Here is an 18,658-nt window from a genome sequence, read left to right as displayed (position 1 = left end):
GTAACAAATTACTTGTAATCCCCACCACTGCATTTAAATTTAACATACAATCATAATATACTATCATGTAGTTGGGGGTTTTATTATAGCGTTTTCAATAATACAGTATTTCGAGAATGAGCTTGGTTCTTGCCCAGTGTACATTAAAGATGAGACTGAATGTTTTATGCAGTGAATTTATAATGTTTGTATTTTCCACACTCTCCTGCAGATTTAAAAAAAATCACATGGAAAATGTGCTCCATTACAGGTGTGGGAAAACCTTTAGATGCCTTTCAGGCCTGCTACTGATGTTCCAGCGTGATTATGTTCAATGAGCGCAAAGCAGCACACGCGCACGCACACACGAGATACTGATTGGCTCTTGTGTGTGTGATCAATAATTCCTGCGGGCCAGATTTCACAGTGATGATGTGGACGGCTGCTCCATCCCGGGAGAGAAAATGGCAGCAAAAAGAGGTTTCATGCTTTCATTAGGTCGGCCGGCTCACATTGGATGAGCTCTAATAACGTGTTTGCTTTGTGCACTTGGGAGACAAAAACAAGAACATATACTGAAGAAAACACACGGACAGAAATACAGGAGGAATTGGCGAGTTTATTCCAAGAGTACTGGGCTGGAAAATCCCTTCAGAATGACTCCGTCCAACACAGCGACTGCCAGAAATACTGCTTTTTTGACTAAACAGTAGCGCAGTGACTGACAGCCAAGCAAGGAACTCTTTCAAGTCACTTTAAATGTCTTGTAAATCTCACACATGACAAAGAAGAGTGCTGTTTAACAACTGTGTCAAATTTGAATGATTAGAAAAAAAATACATGAATCACAGCATAAAAAAATAGGGTTCAAACTGGTGAAATCTCACGCCCTTCTCTCCATTCTCAAATGTTGTGTGGGCTCATCAGCTGAATTTGCAGACACTGCCAAATACCAAAGACCTTTCTTATTCCGACACAATATTTTATGTTTGAGCCACAAAAGTACAATATATGTACATGAATATGGATATGCACATGTTTGGATTATACTGTATCCCACCAGGCTAAAAGTCTGCGTGGACCAGCTCTCTCCAGTATTCAGAGAGATCTTCAACATACAGTACAGTATTTTGGGAACTGTGCGAAGTACCATCCAGCTTCACACAATCCACCATCATCCTGGTCTCCAAGAAGCCTACATTCTCAGGTTTGAATGAGTACAGGCCTGTCGCCTTGAGCTCTGTAGTCATGAAGTCTTTGAACGCCTCGTGCTGGACCACCACCCCGCTGGACTCTTTGCAGTTTGCCTACCGAGCAAACAGGTCTGCGGACGATACAGTCACCAAGGGACTGCACTTCATCCGAGAACACCTTGACAACACAGGGACCAACGTGAAGTTCCTGTTTGAGGACTTCAGCACTGCGTTCAACACCATCACCACCTAACTCTTCTACTCCATGTTTCACCAGCTCAGCATCTTGACTGCTGTCTGCGAGAGGATCTACATTTTCCTAATGGGCAAAAGACAGCAGGTGAGGCTTGGGAGCACCACCTCAGCCACACGCACTATCAGGACCGGTGTGATGGTCTGGGAGGTCCCAGTGCTGAAAAGTCTCCTTCCATGCGCGTATACTGTATTTTGTAAACTCCCGGCCACTCTGAAACATCCCCATCCATTGCTTCAACATGTGCCATTGGACAACTTGTCGCCGAGTGTTCATGTTTGCTATGGACGTCTAAGAAAGACAAACACAGCGAATCTACATATATGTGTATATCTTTTTATATCAACGTTTGTCTTAAGGTTAGGTTAGGGTTAGGACGTAACATATGTTAGCTCCCTCTATGTAGAAGAAGGGGAACTATGAGACCAGGGGATTTCCCAGTAAGCATCTGCTACATACCCAGAGTTCCACTGTGAGTAACGCATGCGCATTATTCACAAGGAGACTTTTCAGCACGGGGGAGCACTCAGACCGTCACACCGGGGCACCCCAAGGTTGTGTCCTCCCCCCTCTGTTCTTCTAGCACCTCAAGGCACCCTTCTGTCACCCTGGCTGAAGTTTGCAGATGACACCACAGTCATTGGCCTCATCAAAGATGGTGACGAGTATGCGTATCGACAGGAAATGGAGAGGCCAGAGCTTTGGTGTGGCTGACACAACCTGGAGGGGAACGCACTAAAGGCTGTAGAGATGAATTAAAGATGGACTTCAGGAGGCATCCTTTTCCACAGCTGCTCCTCACACTGTCCTGTCTGCAAATGTGGAAAAATATCAATTGGGGAATTGTCTCCCATTCCCATTGGGGAATTCTCCCAGGTTGACGCTCACTCTAAACTGCATTAATTTCTCATAGTCTCGGTCTCTTTTATATAATGGCTGTTGCGCTGGGCTATTGCTCTATTAGGCGTTCAAGCAGTTCTAATTGCTGGAGGACTCTGGATGTTTTTGCACAATTGTCAAAAAAATAAAATAAAAAGTACCATCATTGCGATATTACTAGCAACCTTTTATTGCTCCGTGACTTTTCGCGCAATGTCTTTATGTCTCAAAAGTATAGTATTCTCTGTCATTTGACAAAGGCTCCAACTACTGGAGAAAAATTCCTTGTGTGTTTTTGACTTACTTGGCAATAAAGATCATTCTGTTTTCTAAATACAAGCAACGCACTGACTCTACCACCAGGGATTCGAGACAACTGCTGTACCACACAAAAGGACTCAAACTGTGCTATTTCCCATGCAGCTTTGAGCTCATTTGATCATTGTTTGATTCACCTAATACAAACATATGATGACAACCCTAAATGTGCGAACCTTATACATTTTGCAACCCAATAACAACAAGCTGTAGTTCACTGACAAAGTTTACCAACTCTGGCTGCCTAAAGAGGAAAACCACCAGAGTGGGGGCAGATCCCTGTACAATTGAACCAGAAATCAGCTGAAAAAGGATACTAACATTGCTCAGAGAAATAATGCAGAAAAGCTGGGACACCAGTTTGCTGCCAATGACTGTACACTACGTCAGTTTGACAAGGACTACAATCAGTGACCAGCTACAAGGGACCATCCCCACAAGTGGAGAACTATAAATGAATGGGTGATGACTTGAATACCTTCTCCTGCAGAATTGAAAAGGGTCTTTCCACACCCCTCATGTGAGGATAAGCGACTCAGATAATGGATGGATGGATGGTACTGCCCCGTGTTCCGGATTGGAGTCTCAAAAGGTCAGGTACCCAGCCAGGTGTCTGGTGGTTCTGTCATCCACATACCCAGTTGTCCTGAAGGACTGTTGGCTCTGTTGTTTCGTCTTGCATAAACTGTACACATTGCCTTGATGGCACCCAGAGATAACATGAATCTCTGTACAGGAAATTTCACCATGAAGCCACGCATACTTCCAGTTGACAAAAGGCATTCTCTGATAACACCATCAATAAACAAACCCTGATCAAGGCTGAATAACTGGGAAAAAGGGGAAATGTCTTGAATGATGATTTTAATCTGCTTGAGAAATAGTTTCAAAGTATTAAGCGTGTCGTTTGTTAAGAAAATGTTATGTGTGGTAAGCTTTGAAGGAGTCAGATCCAGTGTTGGCCATAATTCACATTTCGAAAGATAAGTTGATTCAAAAATAGTTATAACATGTTCCCTGAGGGACTAACTAATTAATTAAGCGGTGTGAAATAAAGGAAATGCTTTAACCTTGGTCTTGGTAGATGCCACCTAAAGGTCAGCATTAAAGTATGATGTCTAAATGAACCTGCCAGACATCAAGAGGTTCTTTGAGTGTTTGATTTATTATCTGTTAAGTGAGTGTTCCCCAACCTTCTTTGCATCGTGGATCGGTTCAGAGTAGGCATTTTTCTCTCTCTCACACACACGCACACACACACACACACACACACACGCACACAAACACACACGCACACCCACACACACACACACGCATCAGCATCAGAATCAGCTTTAGTGGCCAAGTGTACAAAAAAAACAAAGAATTTTTCTCCGGCAGTCGGTACTGCCCGAGTACAACACTCAGAACAAAGAACAATGAACAACATAGCAACAAGAACAAATAACAAGAGACATTTATGTTTATAGGAACTATTCCTTATATGAGGCACAAGATGTAAAATCTATATACTTTAGATAAGTGTGTTAATGTCCCACATTGTTTTAAGCAAGTACGGAGTGCCTTTAATCGTTCGCGGTTCTCGTTATTGACCAGTGCAATGTCAATTGTGCAAAGGGAGCAGTTTACATATCCACACAGGCAGGGCCGAGATTTGAATTCTAGTCCTCAGAACTGTAGAGCCAATGCTTTACAGCTGCGCCTATCCATCTTTAAAAGGTGAAAACTGTCATAATTGTTCAACAAAAAAAAACGTGCGACAAACAGACAACAGTGATGAAATGAAGAAGGCAGTCTTGCAATCTTCTCGGTACAACTATTGAGAACATCCACTCAATTTATGGACCTCACCCAAAAATTCCACTGGATTTAGATTTCTCTTGCAGGAAATTGAAAAAATGAAACTGCTATTGCAACCCCAAGCATAACATTTTGTCATAGTTTCAGTTCAGGTCAGCGGACATCAATTACTTTTCTGCCACCCAGAACTACCCCGCTATGAATTGTTTACAAAAGTGATGTATAAATTATGTTCCGAGAAAATTGTCATGGTGTGAGCAGAATGGGGAAGAGTCACTGTGTGACTCAGAAATGGAATACTGGTGAGCTTTGCTCCTTGACTAAAGATGACAAAAGACAACTTCTGTCATCAAGAAATGATTTCTTTTTTCTAGAAATTCCACAACAGCAGGGAGAAGAAATGGATCAAAAGTTGTCGAAAGCAGTGTACTCAAAGCGTCAGATGGAAAGTTGTTGTCTTTGATACTCGCTGAAAAGGTTTTCAATGATCGACAGGCAAGGATGATGTATGATGACGATGTCACTTTTTGTGTCTTGTTGAGCCAAGCAATGCCAATTCCCCGCATCCTGACCCTGATTCATGACAATACCTTCAAATTCCATAACAATTCAGAAACATAAGGAAACAAGAAAAAGCTTCGGGAGACACCAGGAGGTTTCATGAGCCGTTAGGTGGTATCAGGGTACACTAAGAGAAGACACTGGAGACCAATTGGAGGCATCTGGAGTTGTCAGGAGAAACATCTAATGCCACAGGGATGCCACAGATGTTTAAAAACAGGAAAGATGACGTCTGGATCTCCTCCTCATGGTGAGTTTTCATTCTCAACTTGTGTTTGCACTCCAGTGATCAGGCACACATGCACACACACACCATTTGGCCGTAGAGGACGTGATCCTCAGTGGAGGGAACCCAGATCTACGCATTCGGCTCTCAATCTGCCAAGCGTCCGAGTGTGGAAATAAATAGCCTGAACGGCGGCAAAGTGCTAAATGACGCGTGGCGTGAAAGTGGGACATGGCGGCGCGCCGAGGGACGCCGGCCGATGACAAGGTCATGGGAGCACCAAGTAAGAGTGGAAGGAGGCGGGGGGAGGCTTGGAGAGGTTTCCTACCGTCTCACTCACTTGTCAACGCAGCATGGGCGACCTTCCGTGCTTCATCCAACACTGGATAGAAGGCTGGCGTAAAAGTGGAGCTGGTATCAGATCGCTTTTCAGAAACTCACCGACAGTGAACCCCTGCCAATGATACAGTAAGTCAACGTTGCACTGTATTTGCAATTCAACCCTCTTGTTACAAATCAGGCAAATGTGATTAAAAAAAAACGAAAAAATTTGCCTTTGGCTGTCTGAAAGGGGCTAACTAATGTCTCCGTGTTGTGATCCAGGTTTGAACAGGCGATCAACGCGGCAATAGTGAAGTGTCTGACAATTACACACGTGTCACTTTGGATTTTCATCAACAAGCACTGCTTTGATGGTCTGAAGGGAACCTTAATGAGTCTTCATTTTAGAGCTAATCAGCGCCAACCTTCCCCCATCGCTAGCGGTCTGCTGAATTAGTGGTGCGAACTTACAAAGCACAAATACTTCATTACTGTATATGCATGTAGATTTTTCAGGTACTTCACTTATTTTTCCAGCAACCTTTTACTTCCCCTTCTTACCATTAAAAACAGATATAGTGTGACTTGAAATGGAAGTTTAATTCTTTTTGTGGCCAAGGTTGTAAGTCATAACATATCCCAAATCATCTCTCCCCTTTGAAATGAATGGAAACACAATTAATCTATTGAGCCTCTGCAAAAAGAGCAAAAAAATACAATTTATAACATTGAAGTCAATAAAAACAGTTATGACATATTTATATACAATATAAATAATTAAACACTGTTGTGTCGCCATCAAATGGAAAAAATATATAAAAGTTGTTTTCATTATTATTATTAAACTTTGCCATTTTTTTTGTTCATCATTTCCCTATATCAGCAAAGCTATGGGAACACATTTTAATGGCATAAAACAAGAGACAGTGCAAGTGAGCCCTTGGTTTTAAATAACAACATGCAACATGTAATGTGATTTTAAAAAAATTATTAGGTAATAAAAGAGGGACTTTTTTTCAGTATGCCAAACAATCAAAAGATATTTGGTATATTATTGACAGTAGAGAAGAAAAAAAAACTCTTACCTTTGGACATACGTACATTTTGTTTAATTTATCTACAGGAGTTGAATCAATACTTTTACCAGTCTTCTTTTTTTTAGTATTAAAACTTCTACTTAAGTCCAGATTGTGAGTACTTACGCAAGTACTCCACTTGTGCACTGTGTCCATGTCAAGTGTCCACACGGCATAAAAAGCAAAGTGCCTCCCCAGCAGAAGCTTTTATTTGTAGTTTAAGTTTATGTGCAGTATGCCTTGACTTAATTAAGAGTGCTATTTCTTGTGAAGACAGGACTCCCCCAGAGTGACATATGCAAAGACATCCCTCTGATGATCATCAAGTTGTTCAGCCTCTGCCACTAATGTCTACCTTCTCCCTCTATACTTCATGAGGACACAAAGTGCAAACGTCGTGTGATTTTGTAGCATTGTAGCTTTAGCACTGTAGCATTAGCTTTCAGGCGAAGCAGTTGGGGTAGACGCTGCTTCATTACCTTCAAACAATAGATATTGCACAGTAACGGAGAGCATATAACTTCTTTCTCTTATACCAGATGACCAACCGTTCAGCATGCTGCACTGTTTCTAGCTCCGCCCCCTTGACGTGAAGCTTTTCAAAGAATGAATGGTGTCTCGTCGCACCTCAGTTCAGCGGGCGTTAAAGGTAACGTGTCATTTCATTTTATGTTTACGGAACGCCGTACAAGGGCGGCAGTGACTGCCGGAAACAAATTCCTTGTGTGTTGTCACGCACATGGCCAATAAAGCTGATTCTGATTCTGATGTGACTCAATAGATCAAGTTCCTAAAATATTCATCTCCATAACGAACTGAACTGTTTAGATTTTTCATCCCCATGATAACAGACGCTGCAGTCCTGACCTGATGCAGCGTCCTCTCTCAGTCTCACACACACATAAACACACACTTGCTTATACACTCACATACACACGCCTCTGTGATGAGAAATCATCATCAGAACACGTTTTCAAACACGTGTGTTTTCATACACGTCATAAACTACACATACACACACACACACACACAGTTGTCAAGTATAAGTGCTGCTCTTTTATTCGCAGAAACAAATGCCTGAACTGTGCCAGTTCTTACGACTCACGTGCATGCATGTGTGGGCCTTGATAGCTTTTGAATGCTGATTCAAAGAAGGCCAGCCGGCTTGCGAGAGAAAGTTAAATCACCCTCCAGTTTATCCTTCACCTCAGTCCCTCTGTGACCACAGCTCAGCTCATTTCACCTGTTGCGTGCACACAAATACACACAAATTTACATAAAACATTTCATTTCATGCAAGCGTAACCCACACTCGCCACTCAACTCTGACTTGTGCTTGTATGAAATGTAAAATGTGAAACGGTTATGAAAGATTTTTTTCCTCCCAAATGTTTGAAGTGGGTTGAAGCTGTGACCTTGTGAAGGATGCACAGCAGATGCGCTCGCCCCCGGGGGGGAGTTTCAGTCAGGGGTTAAAGATGCAACGAGGACGCCTGCATATGTCGCAGCACTTTTTTTTTTATCCTGGAATTCCGCGCTGCCGCTAATGAGAAGTGAGGGCATCAAGGTGAAGAGATGGAGGAGGCAATTCCGTAAAATATATAAAAAAAAAAAATTGTAGCAGAACCTTCAACTTTCAATAACAACAAACTATTTTAGGAAGGCCTTGTGTTTTTCCACAGGATTTGGTGAAAAAAAGAAAAAAGTTGATTTCTGTAGTCATTCATTTATTCATTCAGTAATTTATTGACATTTTTTCGACATGCAATTTGTAATTTCCGATTTATCTAATTACATTTAATTATGTATTGAGTTTTAATTTATTACTAAAATTAACATGCAAATAATGAAATAATATTTCTAATTGAAATTACAATTATTTTGGTACAGTAAAGCCAGGAAAACTCCTGCTTTGTTGTGCAACAGCCAAAGAAAAAGCAAAACAAAGGCAAAGTTAATGATTCGACTCTTACTGAACTGATCACTTGTGACATCACACTTGGCACTAGTTTCAACTGAGAAGTTTTTGTGGGTATATTTATACGGAAAAGTGGTTGAAATTGAGTAGCGTGGCATTGTTTTGTTTTTTTTTGTGGACAACCAAGAGGACAAATGCCCCCGTGCTGTCGGTTGTGTTATACTGCAGTGTGAGAACATTAAAAGATGTAATCAGCAAGCGGAGGAGAAGCAAATGTTCCTGATTGGCTATTGATCGTACCGCTGCCAACACCATACTCGCTCAAAGCGAGCACTGTAATAAACGATAAGCGAAACCAGTCAGATGCCATGAGCTGAGTTGAGGCTGCTGACAAAACTAGTTGCTCGCTAAGTAGTTTGTGTTTGGAAGAAAGATGAGATAAGTGCATGCTATTGCAACATTCACTGCTGCCTTTGTCAACAAGAAACGTACAGTCTTAAACTAACCCTGTCCGAGAAACCCTAATTTGAAGCTTGGCCTCAACTCACGAATGGCTCTGGACACTTCTATTTGTCGAATGGAATCCATCCGTTTAATGCCACTTATAGTTGCAAAACTTTGGTGAGTTCTGGACTCATCTTGTCACAGAACAGAATATTCAGTGAGTCTTGAAAGATCAGTCAACTTGCTCAAAAACAGTTGGCAGTGGTCACTGGTGGTGTAGTGGTACATTGGCCTGACAATGATAGAGGCAGGCTGGGCTCACTTGCCACTCAGTGATGGTGCCAATTTGAGCGTGACAGTGGTTGTCCATGCCTATAGCACACGTGCACATGACGTCACCATTTTTACGGCGCCATAATGCCGGTCAAAATGAGCTGCTTGAGAGTGTGGCAGACATTGAACCGGAGCAGAATATTCACAATGCCCGAGACTTGTTGTGCTGTTGGTTGTTACAACAGACAAGACAGATATTCAAAGAGGTCATTCAATAGAATACCATCTGAAAAGACCAGAAAGGATTGATGGATTTTGGCAATTAAATGTCATGGATGGTGCCCAACCAATTACACACGACTGTATAGCAATCATTTCATTTCAGATAGGAATTATTCTTCTCAATCTCAAATTCTAAAGAAGTATTTATAATGCCAAGTTGGCTCATTTGAGAACAATGCATTAAAAAAAAAAAAAAAAAAACGATAGTCGAGTCGTCTCCAACGTACACGGAAGCATGTTGCAGCCACACATTAAACTTTGGTAAACCTCAACGCGACAGACTTTTTTCTTCTCTTCTCTCTCTTTCTCAAATGAGTCCAATGAGTATTTAAAAAAATAAAATAAACCAAGATTTACCGAAGTTCAAGGTGTGGCCACAACGCGCTTCCGTGTACGGGAGCTGAAGCCTGTCCCAGCAGTTTATTTTATTTTTTAAATATTTTAAATGTGATTGCAACACATTCGTGTGTATTTGGTTGGGCACCATCCATCGCGTTTAATTGCCGAAATACATCGATCTTTTTTGGTCTTTTCAGCTGGTATTCCATCGAATGATCTCTTTGAATATCTGTCTCGTCTGTTGTAACAACCAACATCACAACAAGTCTCGGGCATTGTAAATATTCTGCTTTCGGTTCAATGTCTCCCACACTGTCCAGCAGCTCTTTTTGACCGGCATTATGCCGCCGTGAAAATGGTGACGTCACGTTAACGAGCTCTATATGTGCCCTGCGACTGACTGGCGACCAATTCAGGCTGGAGTCTGCCTTTCGCCCAAAATTACCTACTACAGGTTCCTGCAAACCTGAACAGGGGATAAGCAATGCTTTAATCAATATAATTTTTTGGGTCACATCAAATTCATTATTTTTTTGTTTTACACTTTTGTACAATGTTTTGTTTGCACCACAGACAGGGTGGTGAACAGTGAGAAGCAAGTTTGCTCCAGAGGTGGTATTTAAGCCATCATTTGGAATCGGTTTGGGTTGTCAGTGTCAGACAACGAACAATAAACAATCCATCTTTTTTTTTTATTGCACAAAAGCATTGTTCGAGCCACTACTATTCAAAGCATACTATTGTGGTTAATATTGCATTGGTGGAAAAATAAATAAAATGAATAATTAATGAATCTCCAGAAGATTCAGGGTACCACCATTTTAGGCAGTATCATCCTCTGTTGGCGATCATAATTAATGTCACAACTACGTCACGTTACCAATTACGCAAAAATGGTTTGTTGACTCTCTGTGTATGTTGCGGATCACTGGCATGATCGTTTTAACCTGGATTAACCAAAATATTTTTCAAACAACCATGAATGCAACGGCAACAGGCACAGGGAGTTTGCTCACAACATTTTCACAGATTGCATTCTATTGCATACACGTGCTAGTCACAATTTATATCTATGGGAAGAAGCTCATTGTACAGTCCAAGAGACAAGTGCCAATTTCTGCTTTCAGAGAGTATCACATGAGTAAATACTGAGTAAATATTGCTCAATACATGGAATGATTTTAGGTTGGGAGATGAAGTGGTGCATGACTCCATTTTCCTATCTCAACGGCAAATCCCAATTCCGACCAGTCCAAGACGTTTGGGACTCGAGTACAAAACACGGGCAGTTTCAGACATGGTGATATGGGAACCCGCCCAGGACGGCATTCTGTGAAGTACAGCGCTAAGGGTTCCCGTCAGCCATCCCAAACGTCAGCTAAGAGCAGCCATGTTTTCGATTTGTTGCCAAAGTGACCCAATTCTGCTCCCCGCAATGGTTACAAGTTATTAAAGTTTCATGCAACGAGCCTCTAATTTAAGCTCTCCAGTTGTCACCAGTCTCCAAATCATCTTTTTAACAGCTTGCTCGCTACCTAGCAACCAGAGCCAGCGGACAGAGCCAATCGCGAGGCAGCATTCGTCTTTTGCCCCGCGTGGGCGTTGCTTTGAAGTTAAACAATGGAGCGTTAGGCTCCTGGGTTACCTGGAGATGTCCTTGAAGGAGGCTTCCGTGTCATCTGGCGCCCACGCGGCATCCCTTCTGCCCTGGGGCTGAGCGCAGAACACAAAAGCAGTTGGCAAGCGGGCTGATGTCCGTGAGCTTGGCACGGTGACACGTTTTGCATTTGCACAATGACTGTGAAGTGACACACAATGTGATGTGTTCATTAAGTTCCCGTCAGACTTTCTCATCCAGTCAACCTGAAAAGAAAGAAATATCACAATGTGACGATGCAAAGAAAAACTATTAAAAAAAAAACCAAAGCAATTATCTACCCTAACCCAGAATTACCCATTATCATCCATCCTTCCATCCATTTTCTGAGCCCGCTTATCCTTACAAGGGTCACAGTAATGCTGGAGCCTATCCCAGGTATCTTCGGGGAGCAGGCGGGGAACACCCTGAACTGGTTACCAGCCAATCGCAGTTATCCATTATAATCTGGTTTTAAATCCCTGATTTCAAAAATCTTAACCCCTATTTGAAAATGTCATTAAAAACCCTCACTAGAAATGTTAACTTGAAAACCTAACTCAAACTTTAAAAAACAAGCCCAGGTTTTAAACATTTCTTTGAAACCAAAGCCCCGTTGTAAAACCTCAAGTAGAAACCCTACTTAAATAGTTACCCAGGTTTGAAACTTAACCCTTCATTGAATCTTTAATTTGAAACACTAACCTTGGCTTGAAACCCTGACCCAATCTTGAAACTCTAATTTAAAACCATAACCCTGTCTGGAAACTTCATACCCTAATCCCATTTTGGAACCCCATTTTCAAAAACCAAACATATGCTTGAAATTATGCAATAAACACTACTTTGAAATTGTAACCTTGCCCTGAAGACCTAATTTCAAACCGTAATCCTTTGATGAAACCATACTTTCAGAACCCAAACAATCACCTTAATCACCTTTGCGATAAAACCCTATGTTCAAACGAAAAAATTTTGAAGTTACAATTTCAAACTTTAACCCTGTTTTGAAACCCTAATCCTTATCTGAAACACTAAATTGAAACCATAGAACCCTATAACTACTTTGGAATGCCGAGGTTGTGATCGAAACCTTAATTTTGTAACACCCATGTATTTCATAGCCCTTATTTTTAGACTAATTTTGTCATGAAACCCTACTTTGAAAGCCTAACTTCATTTTGAAGCCCTAATTTCCAACCCTAACCCTTGATTGAAACCCTAATCCTGTTTTGAAACAGAATTTCACAAGGCTAACATTCACAAACTCTGTGATTAAGCCTTAACCCAGTCTTGAAACGTTACTTTGAAATGCTGAAGCTGTTTGAAAACCCTAATTTCAGAAACCCTAGCAGCATCGAGAAGCCATATCCCATGTTTGAAACCCAAATACACTTCCAACCCCTATTTTGTAACCTTTATGCAGGGTTGAAACCCTAACCTGTAACGCTAGCTCTGGTTTGAAACCCCACTGTGAAACCATTATTCTGACTTTAAATGCTACTTTGAAACCATAGCTCTGATTTGTAATCCCAATTGCAAAAACCCACATCAGGCTCTTGACCCTCATTTGAAACCAAGTCATACTTGAAAACCTGCTTCAAAACCTTAAACCTGTCTTAAAACCCCATTTTAGGCTTAAATCCCTCATTTAAGATACTCACAGACACATAGTGGTGAGTGCAGCAGCGCTGATAAATGATTAATTTAGCTGAGACTTGAGCTGAGTTTGTGTGGTGTACACCAGCGTGTGATTTATGTGGGAACATCAGATTCCTGCACTTTTCGAGAACACCGCGCTTCCCCGCCGCCGCATGAACGGGCGAGGGGATAATTCATTATGAAGACGTCAGCCGGAAAGGTAGTGGCGAACATGTAGTTCCCATGAATAAGGCACTTCCTTCGGGCTTCGCTAACAAGCAGCAGCAGCACATGGGAATGCGCCACATAAATTAGTGGAGAGAAGCGCATCGTTTCACCCCGTTCGGCCTAAAATTACCCTGGCAAATCTCAATTAGGGCCAATTGGCGTCATTTCGACAAAGCATCAAGGTCATGGCGACTGCGTCGGCGTGCTTTCAGGACCGGAACGAGCGTCGGCCGCATGCTTTATAACATAGTCGCCATGGAAACTGCACAGTATCACAGGCCAACCTGCAGGTTATAGTGCAGAATGAGATCTTGATGGAAAAACATCACCAAAACAAGAATCAGTCGTCTGACGGGAGGATTCGTTGGACTGCCATGGCCGTCTCAAGAGCAGAAACGTAAATGATTGTCCTACCCTCTTTTTTTTTTTTTTTTTTTTTTTTTACATTTTACTGCTCTTTGCTGCAAGTGTTTGGTCTGTTTCTTTGATCCTGTGTCTGTCGTACTGTTTTTTTTCTCCTCTTGATACTCTTGGTACTATGCCGTGGGTTTTCTCTCGATCCACAAAGATGCAATGTAACTCCTTCTGACCTTCTATGTAGACAAATATTATATCTATGGTACTCTTTCTACGCATGAAACCATACTGTTGCTCGCAGATACTTACTTCAGTCCTGAGTCTAGCCTCCACTACTCTTTGCCATTACTTTACTGTGTTGCTCATCAACTTTATTCCGCTATATTTCTCACAGCTCTGCACATTGGCTTTGTTCTTAAAATTGAGAACTAGGACACCTTTCCTCCATTCTTCAGACATCTTCTCACCTGCTAGTATTCTGTTGAACAATTTGGCCAAAAACTTCACAGCCACCTCTCCAAACTGCTTCCATACCTCCACCAGTATTTCATCAGGAACAACTGCCTTTACAATTGTTCATCCTCTTTAGTGCCTTTCTAACTTCCATCTTACTAATCATTGCTACTCCCTGGTCCACCATACTTTCCTCTTCTACTCTTCCTTCTTTCTCATTTTCTTCATCAACTTTTCAAAGTATTCTTTCCATCTATTCATCGCACTACTGGCACCAGTCAACACATTTCCATCTCAATCCTTAATTCCCCTTACCTGCTGCACATCCTTCCCTTGGAGCGAGGTGAGTGAGTCGAAAGGGAGAAGAGATAGCGAGGGTGGATGACTTCAAATACTTGGAGTCAACAATCCAGAGCAATGGTGATAAGGAAGTGAAGAAACGGGTCCAAGCAGGTTGGAATGGCTGGCGGAAGGTGTCTGGTGTGTTATGTGACAGAAAGGTCTCTGCTAGGATGAAGGGCAAAGTTTATAAAACAGTGGTGAGGCCGGCCATGACGTACAGATTAGAGACAGTGGCACTGAAGAGACAACAGGAAGCAGAACTGGCGGTGGCAGAAATGAAGACGTTGATGTTCTCGCTCAGATTGAGAATGTTGTATAGGATTAGAAATGAGACACCTTTATTATGCACTCCTGCTTTTCCATATTCAGCCTTCTGTGTTGAATATTTTGTTTCATACTTTGCTGATCACGTAAAACAGCTGTTAAAATAACTGAGAGACAAATCAGGCAGTACTTTACCACAATGATGAGAGCATATGAGAGTACTTGGGTCCATGTTCTTCTATTCACAGATGGAGATTGAAAGATATTACTTCTAACCCAATTTTTTTTTGTGTGGAAAAAATGGGACTAACAATCCGAAACAAGATCTGAGGATGGCATGGTTCAGGTGATAGAGTGGTAACCTCCCAACCCAAAGGTTCTGGGCTCTACCCTCAGCCCTTGTGACCTTTGTCAAAGTGTCCTTGAGCAAGTTTAGCTCTAAACTGTTGGAAATACAATGTTAGGCTATGACCTAATATTGCGCATGTTTAAGTATATCTGTACACACACATGCACACACACACACATAGCAGCTGAAATAAACTATTATTTTTCTCAGTGAATCTACTTCTAAAGGTGCTATTGATTTGGTTAAGAAAGTAAAACAAATCTTTTCCTTTTGGCTTTTCCCGTTAGGGTCACCACAGCATGTCATCTTTTCCCATCTAAGCCAATCTCGTGCATCCTCCTCTCTCCCACCCACTGTCCTCATGTGCTACCTCACAACATCAATCAACCTTTCCTTTGGTCTTCCTCTCGCTCTTTTGCCTGGCAGCTCCATCCTCAGCACCCTTCAACCAATATACTAATTTTCTTGTGTCTGAACATGTCAGAACCATCGAAGTCTGCTCTCTCTAACTTCGTCTCCAAAACATCTAACTTTGGCTTTCCTTCTCGTTTCTTATCCTAAAGTTTTCTCATCCTATCCAACCTGTTCACTCCAAGCGAGAACCTCAGCATCTTAATTTCTGCTACCTCCAATTCTGCTTCCTGTTGTTTCTTCAGTGCCACCGTTTCTAATTCATATATCATGACTGGCCTCACCACTTTTTTATAAACTTTGCCCTTCATCCTAGTGGAGACTCTTCTGTCGTATAGAACACCAGACACCTTCCGCCAACTGTTCCACCCTGCTTGGACCTGTTTCTTCACTTCTTTACCACACTCTCCATTGCTCTCTATCGTTGACCCCATTTATTTGAAGTCATCCACTCTCCCTGTACCTTCACTCTTCCTCCTCCGCCCCTCACGTTCATGCACATATATTCTGTTGTACTTCGGCTAATCTTCATTCCTCTCCTTTCCAGTGAGTCCCTCCATCTTTTTAATTGTTCCTCTGGCTGCTCCCTGCTTTCACTGCAGATCACAATATTATCCGGAAACATCATAGTCCAAGGGAATTCCAGTCTAACCTCATCTGTCAGCCTATCCATTACGAGCGCAAACAAACGGGGCTCAGCACGATTCCCGATGCAGTCCCACCTCCACCTTAAATTCTTCTGACACACCAACAACATACCTCACCGCTGTTCTGGTGGCCTCATACATGTCCTGTACTATTCTAACATATTTCTCCGCCACACCAGACTTGCGCATGCGGTACCACAGTTCCTCTCTTGGTACTCTGTCATAGGCTTTCTCTCGGTCTACAAAGACACAATGTAGCTCCTTCTGACCTTCTCTGTACTTTTCCATGAGCATCCTCAAGGCAAACAATGCATCTGTGGTACTCTTTCTCGGCATGAAACCATACTGTTGCTCGCATACTTACTTCTTTCCTGAGTCTAGCCTCCACTACTCTTTCCCATAACTTCATGGTGTGGCTCATCATCTTTATTCCTCTATAGTTTTCACAGCTCTGTACATTGCCTTTGTGCTTAAAAATGGGGACTCGCACATTTTTTCGCCATTCTTCTGGCATCTTCTCTCCTGCTAGTATTCTGTTAAATAAGTTGGTCAAAAACTCCAGAGCCACCTCATCAAATTGTTTCCATACCTCCACAGGTATGTCATCAGGACCAACTGCCTTTCCATTTCTCATCCTCTTTAGTGCCTTTCTAACTTCCCCCTTACTAATCATTGCCAGTTCCTGGTCCTTCACACTTGCCTTTTCTACTCCTCCTTCTCTCTTATTTTCTTCATTCATCAACTTCTCAAAGTATTCTTTCCCTCTATTTAGCACACTACTGGCACCGGTCAACATATTTCTATCTCTATCCTTAACGATCATAACCTGCTGCACATCCTTCCCTTCACAATTCCTCTGTCTGGCCAAGCTTTTTTACTCCTTTAGTGTCCAACCTGGTATACATGTCATCATATGCCTCTTTTTTAGCCTTCGCCATCTCTACCTTTGCCCTACGTCACATAACTAAATCTAATTATTTTTTTGGAACATTTTTATTTTTTTGCTTCAATTTAATGGGCATGGTGACACGGTGGAGCAGCTGTATAGTGTTGGCCTCACAGTTCTGAGGACCGGGGTTCAAATCCCGCCTCCGCCTATGTGGAGTTTCACATGTTTTCCCCATGCCTGTGTGGGTTTTCTTCAAGCACTCCGGTTTCCTCCCACAAACAAAAAACATACATTCATTGGAGACCCTAAATTGCCCTTGGTGTGATTGTGAGTATGACTGTTGTCTGTTTCCATGTGCCCTGCAATTGGCTGGCAACCAGTTCACTGTGTACCCTGCCTCCTGCCCGATGACAGCTGGTATTGGCTCCAGCACTCCCGTGACACTCGTGAGGATAAGCAGCTCAGAAAATGGATGGATGAATAAATGGGCATTATCCGGCTTGTCACCTTGGCCTATCATATGGACATATAGAGAAACTCCTGGTCAAAAGTTTTAGAATACCCCAATTTCTCTAGCTTTTTAAATTTTTATTTTCTGTGAATTCTAGGCAGTTCAATTTCTCATTTTACTCTGAAATGAAAGCACAGAATAAATAAAGTATTCTAAAAGAGACAAGAAAAAAAAATCACGGAATCCTACAATCGAAAATGTATTCTAAACCTTTAATTCAAAGAAGCCACCTTGGGCTGATACAGTACAACAGCTGAACACCGCTGTGGCATTATCTGAATGGCGATGGAATAAAACATATTCTTCTCAACGTTTCAATAACTTTGTGAGCATCCATTGGACTTGACGTACTTGACTTTCAATACTATAAGATAAAAAATTTAAACTGAAAAACATAGGCATGCTCTAAAAGTTTTGATGAGCAGCATAATTTAAAAAAAATGGAATTGGCTGGCAACCAGTTCAAGGTGTACCCACCTCCTTATATGGCATTAGCTAAGAAGAAATGAACTTGAAAGTAGCCCTGACGGGTCACTCCAGTGTTGTTTTGTGAGTTAAAAGGTGCACCGGATGTCACCCACTGTCTGCACCAGGTTTGAAGAGGTCAGACTAAAGCAAATCAGATGACTATTCATGAAACGCTACACAAACGAGACATTTAATGTGCCAATTTAACGAGGAGGTGGGTGCAGAGGAGGACTTTGGTCTAGATTCCGATTCCCTGGAGATGAAGCATTCATCCCTGACTCCTGCCAGGAGGAAGTGGTGGCGGCAGCCATTTGACCAGCGTGAAGCGCGGACATGGCCTGGCATGCGGCAGCAGAGAATAATGAGATGAGAAAGAATGCAACTATGCAGCAATGCGGCCATTACTCGTCCACATGGCCTATTACGCTGAGAAAACAAGCAATCCCCCAACACGGCAAATTAGGACACAGGAGAAAGAGGCTGTTATTGGAGATGGGAAATGATACACGGAGTCAGTAATGGACTTCTTCTCTAAAGCCCTTCCTCACCTTCTTTTCCACGCTCTTATGTAGTGGGAGGCTAATAAAAGCTGTCGGATTT

General features: G+C 42.1%; 1 long non-coding RNA gene across 1 annotated transcript in view; it reads right to left on the bottom strand.

Annotated features, from left to right (window-relative positions):
• The window catches only part of LOC133514595 (uncharacterized), a 36,350-nt gene extending 28,869 nt beyond the window's left edge, over positions 1-7,481 (bottom strand). The window contains exons 1-2 of the long non-coding RNA XR_009798822.1: positions 7,155-7,481; positions 5,538-5,663 (exon numbers count right to left, since the gene is read on the bottom strand). This is a non-coding gene — a long non-coding RNA (uncharacterized LOC133514595). The remainder of the gene's footprint in view (positions 1-5,537; positions 5,664-7,154) is intronic.
• Positions 7,482-18,658: the final 11,177 nt, after the last annotated feature.

Source organism: Syngnathoides biaculeatus, chromosome 16 (assembly GCF_019802595.1).
Source record: "Syngnathoides biaculeatus isolate LvHL_M chromosome 16, ASM1980259v1, whole genome shotgun sequence".
Lineage (NCBI taxonomy): Eukaryota > Metazoa > Chordata > Actinopteri > Syngnathiformes > Syngnathidae > Syngnathoides > Syngnathoides biaculeatus.
Note: the sequence above shows the minus strand (reverse complement) of the source record. Positions and strands in the feature narration are given on the sequence as shown.